The following is a 22261-nucleotide window of genomic DNA, read 5'->3' on the forward strand; positions in this document are numbered from 1 at the left end:
AAAAAAATTACAAACCATTTTGGTTTTTTATTGGGATCCCATTTCGACATAAATTTCATTCCGACTCTCATATGCATTTGCTAGATAAAATAACCAAAATTTAACCCTAGTTTTGTATTAAAAAACAGTATTATAATATACACTAATTATTTTTAGTAGGGGTGGGTATTTTACGCGACAATAATCCGAGTCTAGTAACGAGTTAAAACACTGTAGCATCGTCTGTGTTTAACGATTTGTTGAGTTTCTTTCAGTTTCATGTCTACTGTCAGCACACAAATCACAGTTATTAGTTGTGTAAGTGGATGTGTTCTGAGTGACTCGGTCAAATAAGGCCATGGCTTCTCTTGCAGATGGACGCCAATCACAAGGAAGAAATAGCTACGTGCGGACATACCTCATGTAATTGTAGTTTAATGGGAGTTCATGTTTATTCGCAAAAAATGCATTTCCTAAATAATTAAAGAATGGTTAAATTCGTGTTGTTATTTGGCAACAGAATAGACTGTCAACTGTTGTGCATTTGTCTTGACACACCCTGATAGACTATTAACAAATAAAAAAACGTGTAAAATACGTTTGACCCAGTGACCCAGTCACGTGCGATGAAAAAAGTTACGCGTGTCAACAACCAATCAACAGAGGGCAACCGTATGTATTATGGAGTAAAATGTAGAGTCTACTCTGGTGCCAAAAATAACACAAATGTCAATATTATCAAGAATATGTTTATTTTCCATTATTGGCCCAATCCGGTCAATCCGTGATATGTTTTCCCATAGTTTCTGAAAACCACTCCAGGCTAATATTGGGATGGTTCATTACTAGAGATACGGAAATTTTACGCAATCATTAAGTCGAAAGTTAGAATACAAACATTCACACACTCGTTCTGTGTTCATAATTAAACCGCAGTTATTTGGACAAGCCCCTCTACGACCATGAGCCAACGATGCCTATCTAGGAGAGAAGTAAGTGAATCAGGTAATGCCAACAACAAGGATAAAAATGTTCTCTCCAAGAAATCTACCAATGGGAAAGCAAACCTGGACTAAGCACATCTATGACTTTGAATTATACCCTAAGGCGAGACGAATCTGTGAAATTACCGTATGTCTATCCATTACCAGAGACCGGAACAATTCGCGATTTCAATGACTTATGTGACAGACAACATGAGTCTCCACGCACTCTGTAAAATTACATCTGCTCATTGGCTACTGACTCGCGACACCTGTTAACCGGGATGCAAGTGATTCTATACTTCTTTTGTTGAAGGGTTATCAATGGTTCAGAGTCCTTAAGATAAACTGCAGCCCAATCACTGAAGCAGCAAACAGGCCAACGTGTTTGGATTCTAGCCTTTCGCGAAATGATTTCGAAAATGTTTCTGGTCTCCATTCATTACAATATATCCAGGCAGAATACTCTCCTTAGCATCCCTTTCCTGTGCCTTTATTTAACCGTCACTCATATCTTCGCAGCTGACGAGACGTTTGGCCTTAAAATGTGTTTTAAAAAGGGAACTACATGCATCAAGGGTGCGTGAACTCAACCATGCACGCTACGTTCTGAGACTGCCAACTGCAAAAGAGTCAATTACAAATCTGAAGCTTGCAAATATTTTGGTACTTTGTTTTTGGACGGTACGGCACATGGCGATGGGAATCAGTTAGAATCATTAAATAAAGCTCGACTCAGGTTTAGATTTCGGATGACTTAAATAAATTTAAGCATTATCATTCACAGGTAAATCCTACTGAAACTAGGAGTTTCTCAGACGAAACGAGTCCTTTATAATATTCTACTAAATAACAGCAAAAAAATAATTACTTTGACCCAATCCTGAAAAATTTACTGAAATATTAGAATAATGTTATGTCTTGATGCCTTTTTTTTATACCTTAATCAAGAACGAATGTTTGCGACAAAAAAAAACACAACTTTTATCACCGACAAAAAATTATCAGATAAATTTTTTTAACGATTTTTCCATCTCTATTTGATACCTTCCGTGCAATTTCCACGATTTTAGATTTTAATTTTTGAAAAATCGCACGTAGAAATACAGTCATAAAAGGGTAAAATTTTCAACCCCTCTAGACTAATGGCTTTTATTTTTTTTAATTCTCGTCTCCATTTTGTCAACTGTTTGTAATCAATAAATTCCTTTGTTAAAATATTTATATAGGAGCCAAATATCGGTTATCGGTTATCATAACTCATAAAGAATTTTATCATAAAAAGACAATTTTCTGATAGTGTGTTTAATCCAAAAAAATGTTCCTACAACACATGTAACTTTTATTAAACTATAGTTTAAAAAACTATGTGTACAGATTGTTCTGTTGCTGGCACTGAAGTCTGGTAACACCTTGTAAGTCTGTCACAAAACTGCCTCCCCCCTCCCCCTTTCACATATTTCTCTCAGTGTTGTGTTACTAACATTGACTAAGTGTCTGCTGGGGAAAAAAAAAAGAGCAGGATACAGGATTGACTATTTGTGAGGGGATGTGGTGATAGAACATGGAGTCTGAAATAACAGCTTCCCATTAAAACCTAGGGAACGGGACTAAATATTCATATACTTATAACTTGGTCTATATATTCGATCCAGACTAATTATTAATAGCTTTAGATCTGTCTTGAATGATTATAATTCAAAATAAAAATATCCAAAAAATTTAGACGTAAATTTATCGAGGGCATATTTATCCCGTCTGGGGGTGCCTCTAGATATTCGATCCAGACTAATTATTAATAGCTTTAGATCTGTCATGAATGATTAGAATTCAAAATAAAAATATCCAAAAAAAGTTAGAAGTAATTTTATCGAGGGCATATTTATCCCGTCTGGGGGTGCCTCTTTGAGTGCCCCTTTAAATTCTACCCATATCCGAGTTAATTTTCAGCAAACTGGCATTGGAATCAACATTTAAGTAAATGCAAAGCAAAATCGCCCAAGTGAAAACTTCTATTGTTTTATCTTAAATAAAAGAAGGCCTGCTTATTAGGAGCGACGCGCTTTCAGACAAAGGAATGATTGACTTTTACCGAATGTGAAATATCAGGCGGATCAAGTCCAACAAAGGTTAGGTTCGGGCGGGGAACAGAAATCTGTTGATTGCTTCATGCATATCTGTTGCAAGGGAGGGAGGGGGGAAGTGGGCAGCATACGTGGGTGTGTCGGTGTGTAGGTAAGCGTGAGCGAGCTGCACAGGCTTATCAGACTGATAACCAGGTATATCTGTCCCAGAAACCCACCATCAGTTGCGCCAGTCTCTCTGCACGGACCGCTTCTACGGCACGGCTTTAGCGCAGGTATGTACAGTAGGTCGCGCTTCCTTCCCGGGGGGTCAATCGCACGGAGCGAGTTTGCTAGCTGCTCACTTGCGAATCCACTCGCTGCGTTATGTGTTTTCATTGGTCTTTGATGTCTCGGTAAACATCTCAAGTACGACATGCACACATATGTATAATACGTATTGTTTGATTTCAGTTCGTAGTAATAACTTAACGGCGAATTTCTCACGGGTGAGGAAACTTTTGGCATTTTCCTCATGTGATTGATACTCGCTGCGTTTAAAATCCGTGTCTTTCAACGTGTCCTAGATTTAACAGTACTCAAAAGTAGAACAGTGGAAACCCATTTTCCAACCGTCACTTTAAAAAAAACAACATCGCATGATGTTTGTTTGCGTACGTGGACAACCGTACGAAGTTGTGTTTGCAGACGCTGACGACAGAACAACAGTGGAAGAAGGATGCAAAGGCCATCGGCAGTTGCTAGTGAGAACTCGCGCAGCGTGATTAACGCGAAACGCTGCTGTGTTAGACACGGGGGGTAGTAAGGCAAAGGAATGTTTATAAATTAACCTTTTTTCATAGGGGAGGAGGGTCTCGTGACTTCTCGTGGATACAGTACGGAAAAATTCGTGATTTAAATGACTTGTACGAACCTCCACGACGCACTCGGGCAAATGACATCTGCTCATTGGCTACTACTGACTCGTGACACTTGTCAACTGGGACGCTCGTGGTTCGAAACTTCTTTTGTTAAAGGTTTTTCTTTGTCCCGCAGTCCTTCAGATAAACCTTGTCTCAATCTCTGAAGCAGCAAAAGGCCCCAAGTATTTGGATTCTAGCCTATCGCGAAATGGATATATGAATTTTTCAGGTCTCTAGTCATAGATGAAACGGAGTTTCTATTTCTTAACTTCTTTCTTTCAAAGTGTTTAAATGCCGAAAAGGAAACTGTTAATAAATTTTTCACAAATGTATTGTTTATATTATTTTCTCCTCCCTGGATACGCCTATGCACGCTGTACCGTCGTCTAAAACGATGAGCCTAGTCAAGTTAGTATCTGTGTTAGTGAGGTGGGATAATAAGTGTGACTCTCGCTTGTGTTCATAGCGCGGTATCACGTCTAAGTGCAAGGCTTCTCGTCGTGCATAATACAACTATGAAATTTGAACGGTTACAGTAACATTGTATGCTGGATAAATAAATATTAAGGTGTACATCATGGCCCTTGTGTTTTCAAGAATATTTACCGGGTGTTTCACGCATAAAAATTAATCTGAATACACGCCTTTTTCCCCCAACTATTCATTCTCCTAGAAATACAGTCTGAAAATAAATTAAGGAAACATAACTACTCATTTTCCCTCACTCGTTCTTTATTATTTTGTAAGAGGCAGTTATAATTTAAAGAAAACAACTTTATTTATATATGTTTTAATACATTCAGTAAATTTAATTCAATTGAAATTCACTTATAAAATATTAGGACTTTATTAGTGGCAGATGTTCTCGAGTCGCCGCTTTTGTTAAACATGCAACCAGCCAAATAAAAGTTGCGAGGTAAATGAGTTGCGCACAGTTTTATTTTATCTCACACCATTGGCGAGAGATAATCCTATGTGATTACTAGCTACAACACTGCGCTCTGTGAGAATTTTGTGTAACTACTAGTTTGTAAATTTTATTTTTAGTAAAGTGAAAATTTTCAGAATAATGATGTCTGCTAAACCCGATTCAGATTCTTGATAGCACTCAAGGGACTTGCATTGCACCTTTATCTTCATTTCTCTTCCATATAATTTTATGGTTATCGCTCAAATCTCATGCACGACGAGAATGCTGCGATCCAGTTCAGAATATTGCCCTAGGCGTAGAGGCGATACCGTGCTAGAAACACCAGCGGGCGTCGCACTTACTAACTCGAATATACCCCTGACTAGATGGGTCCATAAAGAGGAAAATTATTGGGTAAAGTCTATTTTAAACAACAGTATATATGAAAACAAATGTAAATAAAATAATGCCATTTTAATCGTATTTCTTTGTGTTTTATATATTTTTTTTTGTTTTATACACGAGCATTTAAATTAGTAAAACACAAAAACACAAAATTTTGTTATCAAAACTAAATCATACTATTTAAAAAAGATGTTATTTTATTTACATATGTGTTTCATACATAGGCCTTTATAATAAAAATAATAACGGTAAAATCTGTGCAATTTTTGAGTGTAAGCAAATACTAATCACGAGTATAAAATTTCAAATACGTTAAATAGATCAACATTGAAAAAATAACTAACCAGCCAAAACTTTTAATTCCACATTAGCAAAATATGGTAGATTTAGTAACGCTAACGCCGAATGGACAGCGTAGTTAGGAGGCGTTAAAGGCGATTTGAAATTTAAAATATTTGATACCGCTTGCAATAAAGTTTCCGTGTTAAATGTTTCGGGTTGACATGGAACAAGACTAAGCTCTGGTTACTTATTGAAGTAAACACTTGTTTTATGGTGTGATGATTATCACCACAGTTGTAGTCACCCGCGTGAAATAATAAGTTATTTCCTCTCAGCGCTTACAGACTAGAGCCTGTTGGTAAATATGTGGTTGCGACAAGGTTGTGATTTATGCCTTGACATGTCAAAAATTTGGTTAAATAGATGCAAATGAGAATTATAGCAAAAAATGGAAAAATCCAAGATGTCGGGGCCTTATTCACCTTGACAGTTTGCTCGAAGTAAACGTCGTTCGAAGTCACGTGCCCTGCTTTGTGTGGCTCGCAGAGAGTGGGTCTTACAGCGTCGCTGATAACTGACCGCGATAGATAGCGTTGCCCACGACGAAACAAAGCATATGACATGGAACTGTATGAAGAAGTGTCACGTCGTTACATATTTACTATGCACGATGCTTTGAATAATATAAAAAAAAAACACATATTTTAATAAATATTTTAAAAGCTTTAGCACGAGTTCAGGATGAAAAAAAAAAATTAACTCACACAAACCGAACATATCTGAAGCTCACGTGCGCTGATGCAACTTCACAGTCGAAATAAAAATAACTACACCATTTCGGGAGCATTAATAAATTTTCACGATTTTAGAGTATTTGCTTACGTGTGAAAACCTACCGTTTCCGTAAGAAGAAATTAAGAAAGAAAGAACTTTCGCGATAATTATATATTTGAAACAGACCTAACCAACCCAAAAGGTTTAACTCTACAAAAACAAAAGTAGATTTACTAACGCAGATTATTTAAGTGTCGAATTCGGTGTAGCCTAAGTGAATAGTAGGTAATTATTTTTGTATCTAGGAACTATGCTCTTTCCTACGTGTTACGTTTCTGATGAAAGAACAGTTCAATTCTTCGAGACAGAAGCTTCGTTTCGTTCAACTACGCCGGCTTCACCGGCAAACAAACTTAAACTAATATTATTTTATTTTTATCGATATACCGTCGTACTGTGCCAAAAAGTATCGTAATTATCTTTCAGCCTTGTGTAGTTACACATGCAAAAAATATGAACCTACTTTTGAGAAGGTATAACTGAGGTTATTTAAGTAAATGTTCCGAGGAGTGTTATCAGATGTTTAAAATAAATATAAACGTGTAACCTGGGTTCGTGAATATAATAAATTGAAGACAAAAGTTATGTTTATGGTATTTTTAAAACAATAACAATAATCTCAAGTGATGAAAAATTAGAGGTTGAAGGACAAAACCAATTCATAACTCCCTTAGTAAGCAAAATTTCAAAATCGTTCAAAGTTGTTGGCAACATTGTAAATATTATCGAACCTTTTGTAGAAAAAATGTTTTATTCAATCAAACCTTCCGGTGAATGGTTAAATTTGGTTAAAAAAGATTTTGTTCCAACGTACAGAATTATGAACTTGGAACTCTATCTGTGTCTGTAGGCCAAACCGCGAGGGATTTTTGAAGTGAAAATTCTTTACAGCCGGCAGGGTAACTCAAGGTTATGACTCAAGCAAGCGTAACGAAAAGTGCGAAGTTCAGCAGTGGGGCTCTCGATGGCGGGTGTGGCGGAGAGGGGGGAACATTGAGCGCCACACTCCCTACTCTCGGGCAAACGTTAGTGAAGCGAAGCTACAGTGTTGCAATTTCTCGTTACGCCGCTGACACGCCGCGGCACACTCGTCCTGCTGACCACCACTTCTCGTGGACACAACCCGCTGGAAACACAGCGACAAGCACACTCAAACAGTCTGCTACATGATGGTCTTTATTATGTAATTGTGTAGTTTACTTAGTTTTATAATCGTTCAAGTTGTTTATTAAATATTTGGTTTTTACCGTTCGAATAGATAATTGAAGTGTGAAGTTTCGCTTCTAACGAGCGGCGGTTACATACTTATTTTTATCATACCAAGTATGGACCAACCCAGGTACAATTTTCGAATTAGCAACGAAAGACCCATGAAGAAAACACGTGAGACATCAGTGTCGGATTACTATTCTATTTGAGTGGCTTTGGTACTAAAAGAAAAAGCTTCCATCTTCCTTTCACGGGAAGTATTTTCGCAGAAAAATACCGCCGCTTCTCAGGAGATTCCTCCGCAATTGAAGTCGTCCTCCTATGGGTTCCGAACGATGTAATTTTGGTCGGGGCGAGTCAGTAATGTCGGGTCCACCGAGTACTTTCTCCGGACGCGTAATTCCCTCCGAGTGGATTCCGTTCTCTTCGCAGCACTGCTCGGCTGATTGCTGACGGTCGTAGAAAGTCCGTGTCCGAGAGTAACGGTGGGTTCACGAGCTTCCTCTGCCAATCAGGAGCTGGCGAGGCCATGGATGAACTTGCTGCAGACCAGTCCAAGTTCCTTAAATATAGATATGTTTAATGAGATCAGTTTCTGTTTACTAAGTAAGGAGGAAGAGCGTACCACTAGGTCTGTAAGAGGTCATTTATTCTGTTGGTCTGTATTTTTTTTACACTAAGGGCCTAGCCTGTCTGAGCACACATAAGGTGTGCAGAGCTTCAGAGGAAAAAAAAAACACGTGATTTAAAAACAAGTTATCTGAATGGTCTCTTTCACGAAGCACCTTTAAGAATATGCTGAGGGTGGATGAGTAGTTTTGTTTCCGTATTTAGTTTTAACAATGTATTTTTTATAAGGCGGTTAAAATACTAAAATGCCCCGCTTCGAGAATAATATTTAGTCATGAAAAACTTGGTACAGATTCATGAAAGCAATCAAGGGACTTGCATTACACCTTCATCTTCATTTCTCCGCCATGTAATATCATGGTTACTGCTCAAACCTCATGTCTGCCATCTCCATGACGAGAAGACATCTAGCCAGTTCAGAGAGGAGATACCGCGCTAGAAGCACCGGCGAGCGTCGCACTTATCATCCCGCCTCACTAACCCAGGTCCCTTAACGAGTCCTAGAAAACATGCAATATTTTGGGATAAGCCCTTCGTCGACAGCGAGGCAATTTCGAGACTGCATCACAAAGAAACAAAGACCACGGGCCATGGACCAGGAATGAGCCCTGGCCCACGGCAAGGGACATTCTCAGCATTTGTCAGAAGTGATGTCATGAAAGCACGGAAGGTTTGCCGGGACCGGGTTTGGAAACCCGGGACCTTCTGGCATAGGCGAAAATCATTAGGATTCTTTGGGAAAGGGAAGGGGGTGCGCGGGATAACGTTTATCATTCCCAGCTTACATTAGCGATTTTGCAAGCACAATGGAGCCTCCTCAGGGAGGGTGTCTTTACCCCCCCCCCCTCCTGGGATAGACGCTTATGCATTCTGGGATTCGAGTAGATTGTCTTTCAACCGCATCCGATTTCGCTCCATGTTAATCTTTGTCCGAAATTGCAGTAAATTTACGAAATTTACAACTAAGAATGACGCTAGAATAAACGAAGTGTTAGTCTTACAAGCTCGAAGATCTTCGTACAAACTACGCACACTGTAATATTGTTTTGTAAATGAAACATAAATATTCATGTAAAATTACAGATGTTTTTAAAATTTCCATTTACATGAAAACACCTCTATCACTACAAAATAGTGTTTGCAGTAATAATGGGTTCGAATTCTCGCCAGCTTTGTGTTGTCCCAGTACCTCCAATAGTTAAAACTTTACCTAAATCGTTTTCTAGTATTAACTGAGCACATTAAAACAAAATACACTCCAATTATAGGATATTTGAGTATCTTTTACGTGGTTTTGAAAAATTATGATTTAATGAAATATCAGTTAAAATATAAATTTATGAGTCTATTTTCTCGATAAATACTCAGTAATCTCGGATAAAGTATTTCATAAATGCAAAAATAGCCATAGCCAAGTGTTTTTAAAGGTTACAATATGTTTCTTGTAGTATTAAAAACTATTTATTGGCAACTGGTTTCCGAATGAATATTTTGTAAAAATACAGAAATTATATGTTCTGTGAATAGTTTTCTGTTTGTAAACAGGTTAAAATTGACACGTGGAAGGCAGAAGAGTGCTGGTTTTTGTTTTTGCTGTAGATTGAACAATTTTTTTTTTTTAAATTTTCAAAATAATTCTTGTGAATTTGTTTTAAAAGATAGTCATTTCAACTGTAGTAAAGTTAGGAAGATATCCGTAAATTATAGCTAGTACACATTTCGTTAATTTTTTAGGTGAAAATTTTCCCAGTGTGGTTTCAATACTTTCAAAAGGCCTGTTGTGAGTCAATTCATGTGCGTGGGGAGTCATACTAACTCTCGGTCTAGATAGCCGGGTTAAGGCGACCAAAAAAATTCAAAACACTTTCCTACCTCTATTTGTATTGGAAGGAGCGCGTGAATCCGCTCTTAGACTGGTTTTTATAAACTACGCAAGAAATGCAACGACGCAATAACGCAAACGCAGACAATTCAAGGAAATAACCACGCAAGTCGTAAGACGTCACCAACCAAAAATCCTAAAATTGTAAAACTGTTAAAAGTAATTTTCTTTCCCGGGATTGTTTTTTTTTTTCATTCGTGTTTAACACGAAAACACATGAAATTTACAATGATTTTATTTCAAAAGTATTATTTTCTTTCTCTGTACAAAAGCTTAACTAATAAAAACAACACAGCCTTCTATGCACACCGTGTCTGCGTCTTTAAAAGTCTTCGGAACAATTCACTTCCAATATGGCCGTCGAAAACGCTAGCCGAAACGCAAGAATGGTGGAAATTCGGATGAAAATTGCGCTGCGTTATTGCACCTGGGGCAAGTTTATAAACCGGTACATACTTTAAAATGTAGCCGCTGAACCTTTTTGCTTTTCGTCTTGGCTTTTCTTGCGTGGTTCGTAAACCCGGCCTTAAAAAGTGCCTCTCGCCTCGTTAGAGCTCCTGCGCATCGCTGACGGACGAGTCCGGCGCCAGGAGAAAGTAACAACGGTAGCCGGCCGGCCGCCGAGAGGAGAGCCAAGCATATCGAGAGAGAGAGAGAGAGAGAGAGAGAGAGATAGAGAGAGACAAAGACAGCGCCTGGTCCACACACCTCCCCAGTCGCGGGAAGGGCGGTAAGTGAAAGGCGACGGTGCGAGATGGTATCCGACAGGAACCCGTCTTCATGATGATGATGATGATGACGACGTCAGTTTCCTTCAGGCGGTACCTGTCCAGAGGTAGACGACCACCTGCTGTGGAGAACAAGAGCACTTTTCAGGCTCGGTCTCACACGCTATGTTTTTTTTTTTATTATTTTCGTTTTACTTACGTTGATTTTGAGTTAGGAATCTTCCCCTTGAAATGTATTCCGAAAGCTTTCTTGCATTTGTTATTTCCTCAATATATATAGACTTTTTTTTCCCCCGAGCTGTATAGCTACGAGAACTTGCGCGACTTTTTACCCCGATGAGATGATTTTCAGTAAATGTCTGTTAAAAAAAAACTATAAGATAAACAGTAATACATCGGTAGCCGAGGTTTCTCCGGCTGCGTTGACAGATGGCTGTATGGCAGGGCGAAAAGGATTTGGGGGAGGGGGGATGAGAGAAGGGATGGATGGATATATTTTTAACGAAGCTGAGAAATATCTGAAATATCTTTGAAAGTGGCAGTGGAATGATTTTCCGCCATGTAGAACATAGAGAGGAATAAGCAGATACATAGATCCTAAATTATTTAGAATTTTTTTTTCCTGGTGATTAAAAGTGAATAGCTATGGTTGTTAGATAATAAATGGTTTGAATACTTAAATTAGTTCTACTTAATGGTTCTGAGAACTTCAAAGCCAAATTTAGCATGAACTGATAGATTGAATTCATAAGTTTCAATTAATAGTTGGTTGTAAAGTTCTTATCACTCGTAAATTAATTTTGTTACTGTAACCTAGAAGAGAATATTTTCATTGATTTATGACTAAAAACAAAGAGGGTGAGTATATGGTCACATAAAAAACCTTTAATTCAAAACTGTATACTACATGATTAAATTTTTTCTGTATTACATATATTTATTTAAATCCCTGACTAAACATATATATTTTAATGTATTTATTTAAAAATCATAAAAAAGAATATATTTATAAAAGCATAGGTATTAATTTAGACACGACTACCTTAAGGTAGACATATCATTATATATATGTGTGTTTCTATCTCTCTCTATAGGTATGTATAAACATAGAGAGAGAGAGAGAGAGTTGGGAACCGACTCCTGAAGTCCGTGGCAGAGGAAATTGGGCGGAGGATGTGGATGGCCTCAGACCGTGAAAGAACACCAACTTTCTGTCCCATCGGACCGGAGCGCCAAAGCAAACAGCTCACAAAGGCAGAGAAAGCTCTCCCTCCGAGTGTTCGCGCATTTCAATGTCCGTGTTTGCTTCGAGGACGGCCAGCCTCCGTGTCTCCGCTCCCCCGACTCTTTGGCGCGCGCGAAAATCATCGCCACATCCCGTCTCAGACTGCGTGTCCAGAATTTGAAAGTATGCATTATCTCTTCCAGTACCAGTCGTGACACTCCCACAACGCGGGTTGGTTCTTTGATGCCCTACAGTTTGTTTTGAAAAACCCGAGAATTTTGTGAATCCATTTGGCGCCTTTTGAACCAAATACACCAATGGCCTACGACAGACAGCTATAGGCTACGCTATGCCATTAGCGACAAGTTAGCGACTAACATTAAATAACCTATAGGCAAGTGGCGTACACTACAAAAATATATTTTATAAATGAAATAGCAAAAAAAAAAAACACAGGTATTTTATGCTATGATAATATATATGAATATGTTTCGTATCTATTATAAAACTTAAAGCACTGGGGGTTTATAATTTTTCCATAAATTTGCGAAAGATGACATAAAAGATGTGGCTTGCGTTTTCATGCTGTTAGAATTGTAAATTTAGTACAAGTCAATTTTACTACTGAAAACATCTTCTGCCAGCCATTGTTTTGGTTTGACAGTAAAGCCAGGTTTTAGAGCGGAAATCTAGGAGCTGTCCATTGGTAGTTTCTGGCTTATTGCCTATTGGACTAACCTTTGAAGTTTTCTGCATTGCGCGTGACCTCATTCCACACGCGTATTTGAATTCCGTCCCGCGGCTGAATGAATGTGCGAAATTTTGTTTGAGTTTCTATGGACTGTGGATGAAACACTATTTAAATCTTATCAAGAAATGTCAACCTCCTTTCTGTGTTGCTCGTTCCCAAGGCGAGACACCGTGACTCCATGGAACTGAGAGAAATTGAGCAGAGAAGACAACATAACGCCAGTGTAATATTCAAGGTAGCAGGATCCTAGATTCAACACTAGGAACAGAATGATCTTCTCTGAGCACATTATAAATCGAAGTTTTTGACAGTTTCACGTTTTGCAGGAACCATTAAGTAGTACCTCCAACATGGAGTTAGGCACCATCAGGAGGTGGTATCAAATAATGTAAAAAATAAAATATGGAAAACTCGTAACAATACGTGAGACTAGTGATATCAGCGAACCTGCAGGCGTGAAGTGTACCTAAGTTTTAATACAAAGTGTTACAAGTGCGTGAGAATAATTACAGTAGTGTCATCTAGCGGTGTGGTGTGTAAAATAGCTGTAAAGCAATGCAGTAAATTGTCCCACGCTTCGTCAATGCTGATTGGCCAGAGTATCCCATATTGTCTTGTTACGATGTTTGGTGGTATGCTGTAAAGAATTTGAATTCACTTTCTACCTCACCATCCCCATGTTGCAACACCCAAAACAATGCGTAACCGGTGCTTAACCACGCCTGACGGTGTTTTGCAAGTTTGAACTAGAATTTTCATCGTAAAGCACAGTCACTTCCATAAAACACAGACCTTTTAAAATCTTTTCTCACATTGCAAGCACCACACATCGCAGACCATCATCATTCGTACAAAAAGTGGCTTCACGCAGTGACCATGAAGTGAAGCATTTGTGGAGAGCCCATGGATTCCACGGCCATTTTACTGTTTCTTGTGTAGTAACAATCTAGAAGCATTGTGGGTACAGATTCCAAAGTTCTTTCAGTGCTTCATCTCGGTGTACTACTGGCTTCGAGATAAGACCTCTACGTGAGTGGTTAAGGTAGAGTCTCACACACCATGTTATTATTTTTATTTTATCGTCATTGCTGTTAGTTAAGAGCTATTTCTGTAAATTTAACACTGTGCCTCTCTTACATTTGTGTGTGATATAATATACATAATTGTTTTAAAAAATCACTTTAGTGATAATTTCTAAAACTTGCACAAATTGTTATGCCTATTAGCCATCTTTTAAAATAAATTGCTAAGTTAGCAACGTATTTTTTTTTTAATTATGACTAGGTACTCAAATTTACCCGATTAAAAATTTCAGCCACATAAGTTTTCCAGATATTTTTTCCCCACAAAAGTATCCATGGTTTTTTAAAAATTGTAATTAAAAGTATGGTTTTTTATTATAGTATGATAAAAAGGTTTTAGCCACGATATCTAATAATTTAGTGCAGGATATGAATTTAAAACGTTCTGAAAAAAATGCATACAACCCGAAAACTGCAAAACATTATTTATTTATTTTTATTCATAACCTACTGGTCTATCAACTCTTCTAGGTATAACGTTTAGTTATTTAACAATATATATATATGTATACTTCTTGTTATTGGTCTGAATATTGAGTTGTATAAAGTAGTTCTTTGTCTGACTAAACCAAAGACAACTTAGCAATGTGTTATTCCTTCGTGCAGCTAATTAGATGGTCAATACTTTCAGGTGGGTTTCAAATAGAATTACTAGTTGGCATAACAGTGGGATGTATTATTGGAATCATTATAATTATTTTTCTCAAGTTTTATAAAAAATATGAATTAAAGTTATTTTAACACTATTGGTGCATTTTATTTTTAAACAGACCGATAAGGCTCATTTATCTGCACCCGAGAGTTAGAGATCTGGTCTCTGTTGGCCTTTATTCCTTTCTCTTGTTGTGGGTGCGAACATTCGATTGCCATCGCAGTACAATGCACTCTCAGCGGGGAGTAAGCGAGGTGGACAAACACGGCGCCGAAACCAGAAACCTTCCGGCAAGGCAGTTATCTCCCGGCACTGCGCGAGCGTGGCAAAGGTCTGAATGTCTCAGCTGTTGTGCCATCCTGAGATGACCGGCGTGTACAGGATTGCATGGACAGCGAGCATCGCTCGAGCAGCTTGTGTTTTTTTTATTGTTCTTCGGGCGGACTGCCGAGGAACGAACGCGCCAAAGTGTCAAAATTCCTAGCGCGGCTCCTACGCGTAATTAGGTTTTCTCTGGCGGCGTCCACTACACTGTATTTTTTTTTGTTGCAATTTTAACCGAAATATTCATGTACAATCACAGATATTTGTAAATTTGTACATTTACATGAAAACAACTCTATCACTACAAAATCGTGTTTGTAGTATCACTGGGTTATGATTTTGCCCCGGATATTTATGCTTTGTGTTGTACCAGAACCTCCAATAGTTAAAGTTATTTGTTAACCGTTCCTTGAATAGCTTTCCAGTATTAAATGTGCACATATATACGCATAATAAAACAAAATAAAGTCAAATTTTAGAATATTGTATTATCTTTTCCATGGTTTAAGAAAAAAATTGTGCCTGAAGGAAACATAAATTGAAATTTAATATTATGTGGCAACTTTCGTAAGAAATACTCAGTATTATCTCGAAAAACGTATTTCATATTTGCGAAAATAACATGCGTTGTACAAAGTTACAATATTTTTCTTGTAGTATTAGAAACTATTTCTTAACACCTGGTTTCTAAAGGAATCTTTGGTAAAAGTACAGAAATTATTGGTTTCTGTATGACACGTGAGCCAAGTGAGTTGGTAAACCCCTTAACACCCTGCATGGTTCGGGTTGACTGCAGAGAAAGGCGAAACCCTCACACTTCCAAAAAGACGACAGCTCGTTACTCTTTTACGACGGTGATTCATTCGCGGTAGATCCCAGTTAGTAGGGACACTACCGAATGAAATGTGTAGATTATATACAATTGAGTTACATCCATAGCAATTTATCGCACTTATTTCAGCATCGAAAGTATCTATACAGTGAGGCAGTGGTGAACGCAGGGATGGATTAGCTCCTCCTTCCCCCCCAACCCTGCTGCAGAAAGTTGAAAAATTTTGGAAAAAATGTAATTGAGGGCACTATGTTATTTTTGGTGCTTTTGTCTGTCCATATGTCAGTGGGTTAGTGTCACTAGTGATATTATATTTTTTTAACATTCCGTCTCCGAAAAAAATTCCATGTATCCGCAACTGCCCTGAGCTATTGATAGGTACTGTTCGTTTGCTACTAAGCGTGGATTTTTCATATGAAATAATAAACACTAAAACCAGCGATAAATCAATTTATTTATCTATTTCAGTTTTGGAAACCTAAAACAGCATAAGAATTTATGAAACAGGTTATCACTAACACTGCCAAATGATTGGAAAGTCTTAAACATAAATAAAAAAAAATATTTCCTTTAATTTCTCCACTATAATTTTTACACATACTTAATACATACATACACACACACATATATATATATATATAATTTAATCATTTTGTGGTGATATGTTTGTCTTGTGTAAAACCTACCCATACAAATAAATGTATGTTATATAAGTCCGTTTTAAATGTTTAAAAAAAATATGATAAAAATATTTTATTTGCATACCTAGGATTATTCGATACGATACCTGCCGAAAAAGACTCAGAAGTTTAAAGGTATCGATCAAAGAGTACCGAGGTCAAAAGTATCGGTGCCTAAACATAACTACTCGACACTAAAATGTACCGATTGTTTCCCCGTGTCCCTACAAGACAGAGAGCTACTGGTAAGCGTTAAGGGCGTTTGCCGCGGGGCCGTGTGGGAAGTATCGTCGGGGTGATGCCGTGTCCACGCCACGGAGCATTCCTCTGCTTCTCCTTCCAGCCGTCGCACCCCCTCGAGTTGTCCGACCCTCAACTCATGCCGAGGCTTCACGACCACTTGGCGCGGCAGAAGCCGATGCTTCAGGACTCGTTTTATTTTAAGGGTATCTCTGCGAAGCGATCAAACGTTCATGAGTGAGCACGTTGGAATAATCGTGAACGCCATCTTGTTGATAACCGTGTGGATTTTTCAGTTTAAATATAAAACATTACAAAGGTACAGAAAAATTAACAAATTACAGGAAAGTAAAAAAAAAAAAACACAGAATGGTGTTTTTTTTGTGTGTGCGTGTTATTGTTCAGTATGCAAAAGTGATTGTCGTACTATACGTATGATATTTTTTTAAGAACGTGCCAAATGTTAAAAAAAAAGTTCAGCCTTGGCCAAAGATAAAATTCTAACAAGAATAACAGACTTTCTTTTCCAATGAAACCTAAAAGCATTTCCTTTTGCTTACTTTGCCTGTGAGAGAGACGTTGCGTGACGTTATTTCCAAATACGTGTGTGAAAGTGTGTGAGCAAGGATGGACCGGAGGAACCGACGGTCCTCCATGGCCGCCGACTTTCGTACCGCAGGCGCGCCCCGGCTCCCGGCTCGGGCGACCGCCTCGCACGGTTGCAAAACGAGAGAGTGCGCTACGTGAGGCGCCATCAGGCGGGTAATACATGGCCAGGGGGGGGGGGAGGGGTCGGGGAGGAAACATTTCATTTTTCCTCCCCAGTTGAGTTGCGCAACACAGGTTAACAGACGTCTCACGTCTGCCAGCGGTGGGGATCCGCATGCTTGTAGCTGCGGTATTAAAGCCAGCCCCACGCGATACCCATCATTTCCTCAGCAGTTGTCATACCTATTTTCTGTTGGCGTGACTGCTCTCGTGAATTATTAGCCAAAATCGTACTAGAACGTGTTCTATTTTTCTATCATACCGACGAGCTGAAGCCATCAAGATGGCGGACCCGCGTTAAGCAACATTAACCCGCATATATTAACTTTTGTAAACATTAGAGGTCACGCGTGTACAAAACGAAACTTTGAAACTACCCTGGAATATAGGTATTTGGTTAACATAAAAAAAAAATGGGTGCGCGTATTTATGCACTCCCGTTAGAAGTTATACTTACTTAACGTAATTAAAAACTTACTTTAAGTTTGCATGCAAATAATTAATAGAAATAAATTAATAAGATGACCGGAGTGATATTATAAATACTGTTGGTAAAGAATAATAATTCAATCAAATTAAAAATTTCGTAAACGGGCATACCATGGTCAAATAAACTTGGGAAGTTGCGCCTAATGGCAGTTAAATGTTATGTTAAATGCGCTCTAGACAATTGTACCTATTGCAATTTTTTGTGCTTGTCGCCAGCTAAACCCAGCTGTCTGGACTTAGGAGGTGTGTTTATCAAGTGATCTACTGTTCCCCCGACATAACTATTTACAGTTCTCCTTATGTGCAAATATAAAGTACTTTGGTTTATACTATCATGGCAATATGATAATTTGTGAAGATTGCCTTCTTCATTTAAAATTCTTAAAAAATAAAAAATAAAAAATAAACATTTGTACGTGGTCACCACGCGAGTCAAGAAATTAAACTTCACACATCAGAGGGATATGAAATTTTTAGGGTACTCTTATATTTGAAACACTTGCAATCATGCGTTGGAAGTAGACTTCTTTCTGCTAGTGTATGTCCATGTCTTCAATGGAATCTAAGAATGTATCAATGGGTTTATGATAGTAAAAAATATGATTAATTAATAACCCTATTGGAAATGTCTTTAAATATTATCACAAAACTAATGTTAACACAGGATCGAACCTCAGAGTTGGGAGTTTAGAGTTGAGAATTACGAGTTGGAAAGTATGCGAAAGTAGGCAAGAGTATGCAAATTTATGCGAAAGTATGTAAAAGTTTTAAAAAGTATTTGAAAGTATATGAGCTTATAAGCTGTTGCTGACAGCAGTAACCGGCATCAATTAACCCCGCACTAGCAAGCTATACTCGTGTATCGCGTCATCAAGCAATCACTCACCTGGTATCTCTCTCTCTCTCTCTCTTTTCCTCCTCCACGGCAGCGTTAGAAAGTAACGCAAACGTTGAACGCGAGAACCTCTTAAAAAAGTAGTACTTCAATAATAATGAAAATAAGTAATAACAAGATTAGAAATATATAAGAAAACTTGCAATTTGATAACACTTAGTCTCCTCCCGTAGTTGCAATAGTATCGGTAGCTCAGCGTCACAGCGCGTGGTTGTAGGTATTTTCCTTAGTTAAGGCAAATATCACACATTTAGACACTTTCAAAAACCATCATATAGTGCCCATTGACAGTAGGTATCATTAAAGTTGTAGTCATTCGAAGAAATTCCGTTCTATACGTTAATGACTTCATGGAGACGTTTAATAACTTTAAAATCAGATCTGGATAGCTGAAAATCTTGCTGAATAGTTTCACAAACATATTTCCCAATTATATATATTTTTTCATCAGCATCTTTTCTTGATCAATTCTGATTACAGTTGGAATATAATTTATTAATTATTATTGTGATACTATTCAGCAATATTTAGTAAAAAAACTAATTGAATTAATCAAAATTATCACATAGTAAGTAATTACATTAAATGTGGTGTCCTCTTTTAAGACATTAGAGTTATATTGGATGCCAAGCTTTTTTTTTTTCACCAACATGTAGATAATACTATTAGCAACACATGCATATCTTTAGGTCATATGAAATTTATTACTTTCTCTGCATCAAATAATTTTAATTAGAATAGAATTGAAAGTATGCAGGAAAAAGTTCTTAAATTATTATTTAAAAATTATAGGCATTTAAATTATTTTGAATATGTTACATTCCTATATAAACTATTTTCATTTTCTATTTATTAGACATTCAATCAGTGATGCACTTTTTATTATATACATTTTATTACCATTTTTGTTGGTTCAGACGTAATATCTCGTTTTGGATTAAGAATCCCAACTTGTAATTACAGATTTAGTGACACTTTTAAAACCATTAGTAACTATAAAATGTGTAAAAAATTATAACTCTTTTTGAATAATCTAGAAACATTCATTGGTAAAAAACATTAGCAAAAAATTATTTTGAAATTTTGTAATCTACATATTTATTTTGTATACACAATTTTAGTCTCTGTTTAAGATTTTTGTGAAAACCAAAGTAACCAATTAGTTAACATGAACTTTATCAATCTTTATCTATCTGTGTGTTGTGTTTTTTTAGTGTTTTTTTCGCAATGTTATTTATATGTATCAGAGTATGTCTTGTGTTAATGTGTTTGTTGTTATTTTATGTGTCATAATTCGTTTATAGGTGCTGTAAGGCACAAAAAACAGAATTTTAATTTTCTGACAGTTTTAATGTAGCAGAATAATATGCTATGCATAGTATTATTTTTTATTTCCTAATATAAAAAAATACTTAAATTTTAGCAGAGTTTATTTTTGAAAGACTGCAAGCCTGTGCAAAGCCCACCAACATTAGATGTACGAGCCTATGTCTCCCCTAGAGCGCCTGTGCTGCTTGACCTGTGCCTTCTACACTACACAAAAATATTTTTCTCGAATTTCAGCATCTTAAAAACAAGTTTTGTATACTTTAAATAATTTAATATGGATATTAAAAGCCTCAATATCTGAACTTTTTGTGTTCCATCACCCTAATAATGAAAACATTACATAAGAAAACCCTTGAATATTTGCGTTGGATTTTCAATCTTTAAATAATGATCTACAATCATTTTAATTATTCCAGTGTGGAAAAATGTAAATTTTATGAAGCTAGTTACATTACGATTTTACGTGTAAGGCCGTTTTCCTAATTCCGTAGAATGTAAAAGAAATTTTAACATAATTCCTTTTTGTTTTTTTTAATTATGGCAGTTTTTCATTATGGTACTTTTCCGTCGCCTCCGCCAAAACTAGAGGAAAAGTGTCATAATAGAAAACTATTTTTTTTTTCAAATCGTATTAAGAATACAGTGGTGCTCCCTATAACACATTTTTGGATATATTTGTTTCTGCTAGTGCGCGATCTATGCGGTGATTTCTGATTGCAACTATGTCAGTCAAGAATGTTATCTGTAGGCTTTTAAGTTAACCTGAGAAACAGCTTGAGGATTGACAGTGCTACCTACCGAGGATTCTATACACTAGTTCGAGAGCAATGCTGTTCTACTCATATATGAAATACGGCAGAATTCCGTCTCGTTATGACAGTTTTCCGTTATGGTAATTTCCCGCCTTTTTAGAAGAGGCCATTATGGTAGTTTACCGGTATGGCAGTCTTCCACACCTCCGTAAATGTTGCTGCACTTAATCTGCAGACTCGTCCTGGTTGGCCAGAACTTCGTCCAGTTATGGCAACCCATAATTGACCAATAAAAGCTCATTTACGTATTGTGGCTATACAGCATTAGTCTGACTTTCGACCGACAAATTTCGGATGCAGATTCATAACAAAAAATAATTATAATAATTTGAAATAATTTGGAATTGTTCCCAACTGTTGGGACTATTGCAGATAGTACTAAAATAGCATCACTTATGTTTCACTAACCCTTCATTACTATATGGCATACAACCAAATATATGTACAAACATCATTCTCTAACTGAATTGATTTCTCAAAATTAAGACGACCGCGCATACTTCTCACGATCTTCGTGAACATAAAAAAAAAAATTACAGTAATTCACCTTATGACCATTTAGTTATAAAAACCGGCATTCGCTTACCTAGAGTCCGGGTTATGTTACGGGTGCGCTGTATACTTGGTAAAAAAAACCGAAGCCCGCCGACGTGTTATCAATAAAAAAACCTGTGAAAGTGAACAACAACAGTTCTCGTTCAACACTGTAGTCTTAGATCGGGTTTTCAGCTCACAGGGCCAGCTCAGCGAGTTACTGTTCCTCCAGTGTTGCACCTTGAGCATCAGGCTAGTGACGGATGAAGCGACTGTGTAGCTCTAGCGTTTCAAAGTGTCGTTTCGCCCAGCCGACTCTGCGGGCACAGAGCCAGTCAGTCGCGCCCTCGGCTCGACACCCGAGCTCGCGCCACTCGCTGCCCTGAAGCTTTCAATATATATACTGTATAGAAGTCGCGAGTGGATAGGATTTACTCTACGTTTTTCAGGAGCGTATGATGAGCAGCTTGGGAACTTCACCGCTGCAGTGCGCTGCCGTAACGCCCTGTATCGTCTTAGTTGTTATTTACACGTTAGAGCGCAGCACTGTCGCCCGCTGTCATTCCCCGCACCCCTCACCAATCATTCACTGCAGCTCAAGGTCGTTCAACAAGAGGGGGAAGGGGTGTTTGAAGAGTTCGACACTTGTCCGCTAGGGACCACCACACGTCGATGCCCTAGAGATGGTGGCGATTGCGGCGGTGATTTAACCAACTACCTCAAAACCGTATTAGAAATTTTAACCTGGGCTGGCGACTTCTATACAGTATATATATTCAAAGCCTGAAGCGGCTCCGCGTCACCTGGTGTCGGCAACAAC

At 37.7% G+C, this 22261-nt stretch overlaps 2 protein-coding genes across 3 annotated transcripts in view; one reads left to right on the top strand and one right to left on the bottom strand.

Moving 5' to 3' along the window:
- LOC134531306 (alkaline phosphatase-like) overlaps positions 1-22261 on the bottom strand; it is a 98709-nt gene that overhangs the window by 45302 nt on the left and 31146 nt on the right. The gene's annotated exons all lie outside the window — the stretch shown is intronic.
- The window catches only part of LOC134530820 (caspase-1-like), a 41939-nt gene continuing 22924 nt past the window's right edge, over positions 3247-22261 (top strand). The window contains exon 1 of one of the 2 annotated variants that reach the window (XM_063366064.1): positions 3247-3321. The gene's annotated coding sequence lies outside the window, so the exon portion shown is untranslated. The remainder of the gene's footprint in view (positions 3322-22261) is intronic. The other variant, XM_063366065.1, reaches the window with a different exon arrangement.

Source organism: Bacillus rossius, chromosome 3 (assembly GCF_032445375.1).
Source record: "Bacillus rossius redtenbacheri isolate Brsri chromosome 3, Brsri_v3, whole genome shotgun sequence".
NCBI lineage: Eukaryota > Metazoa > Arthropoda > Insecta > Phasmatodea > Bacillidae > Bacillus > Bacillus rossius.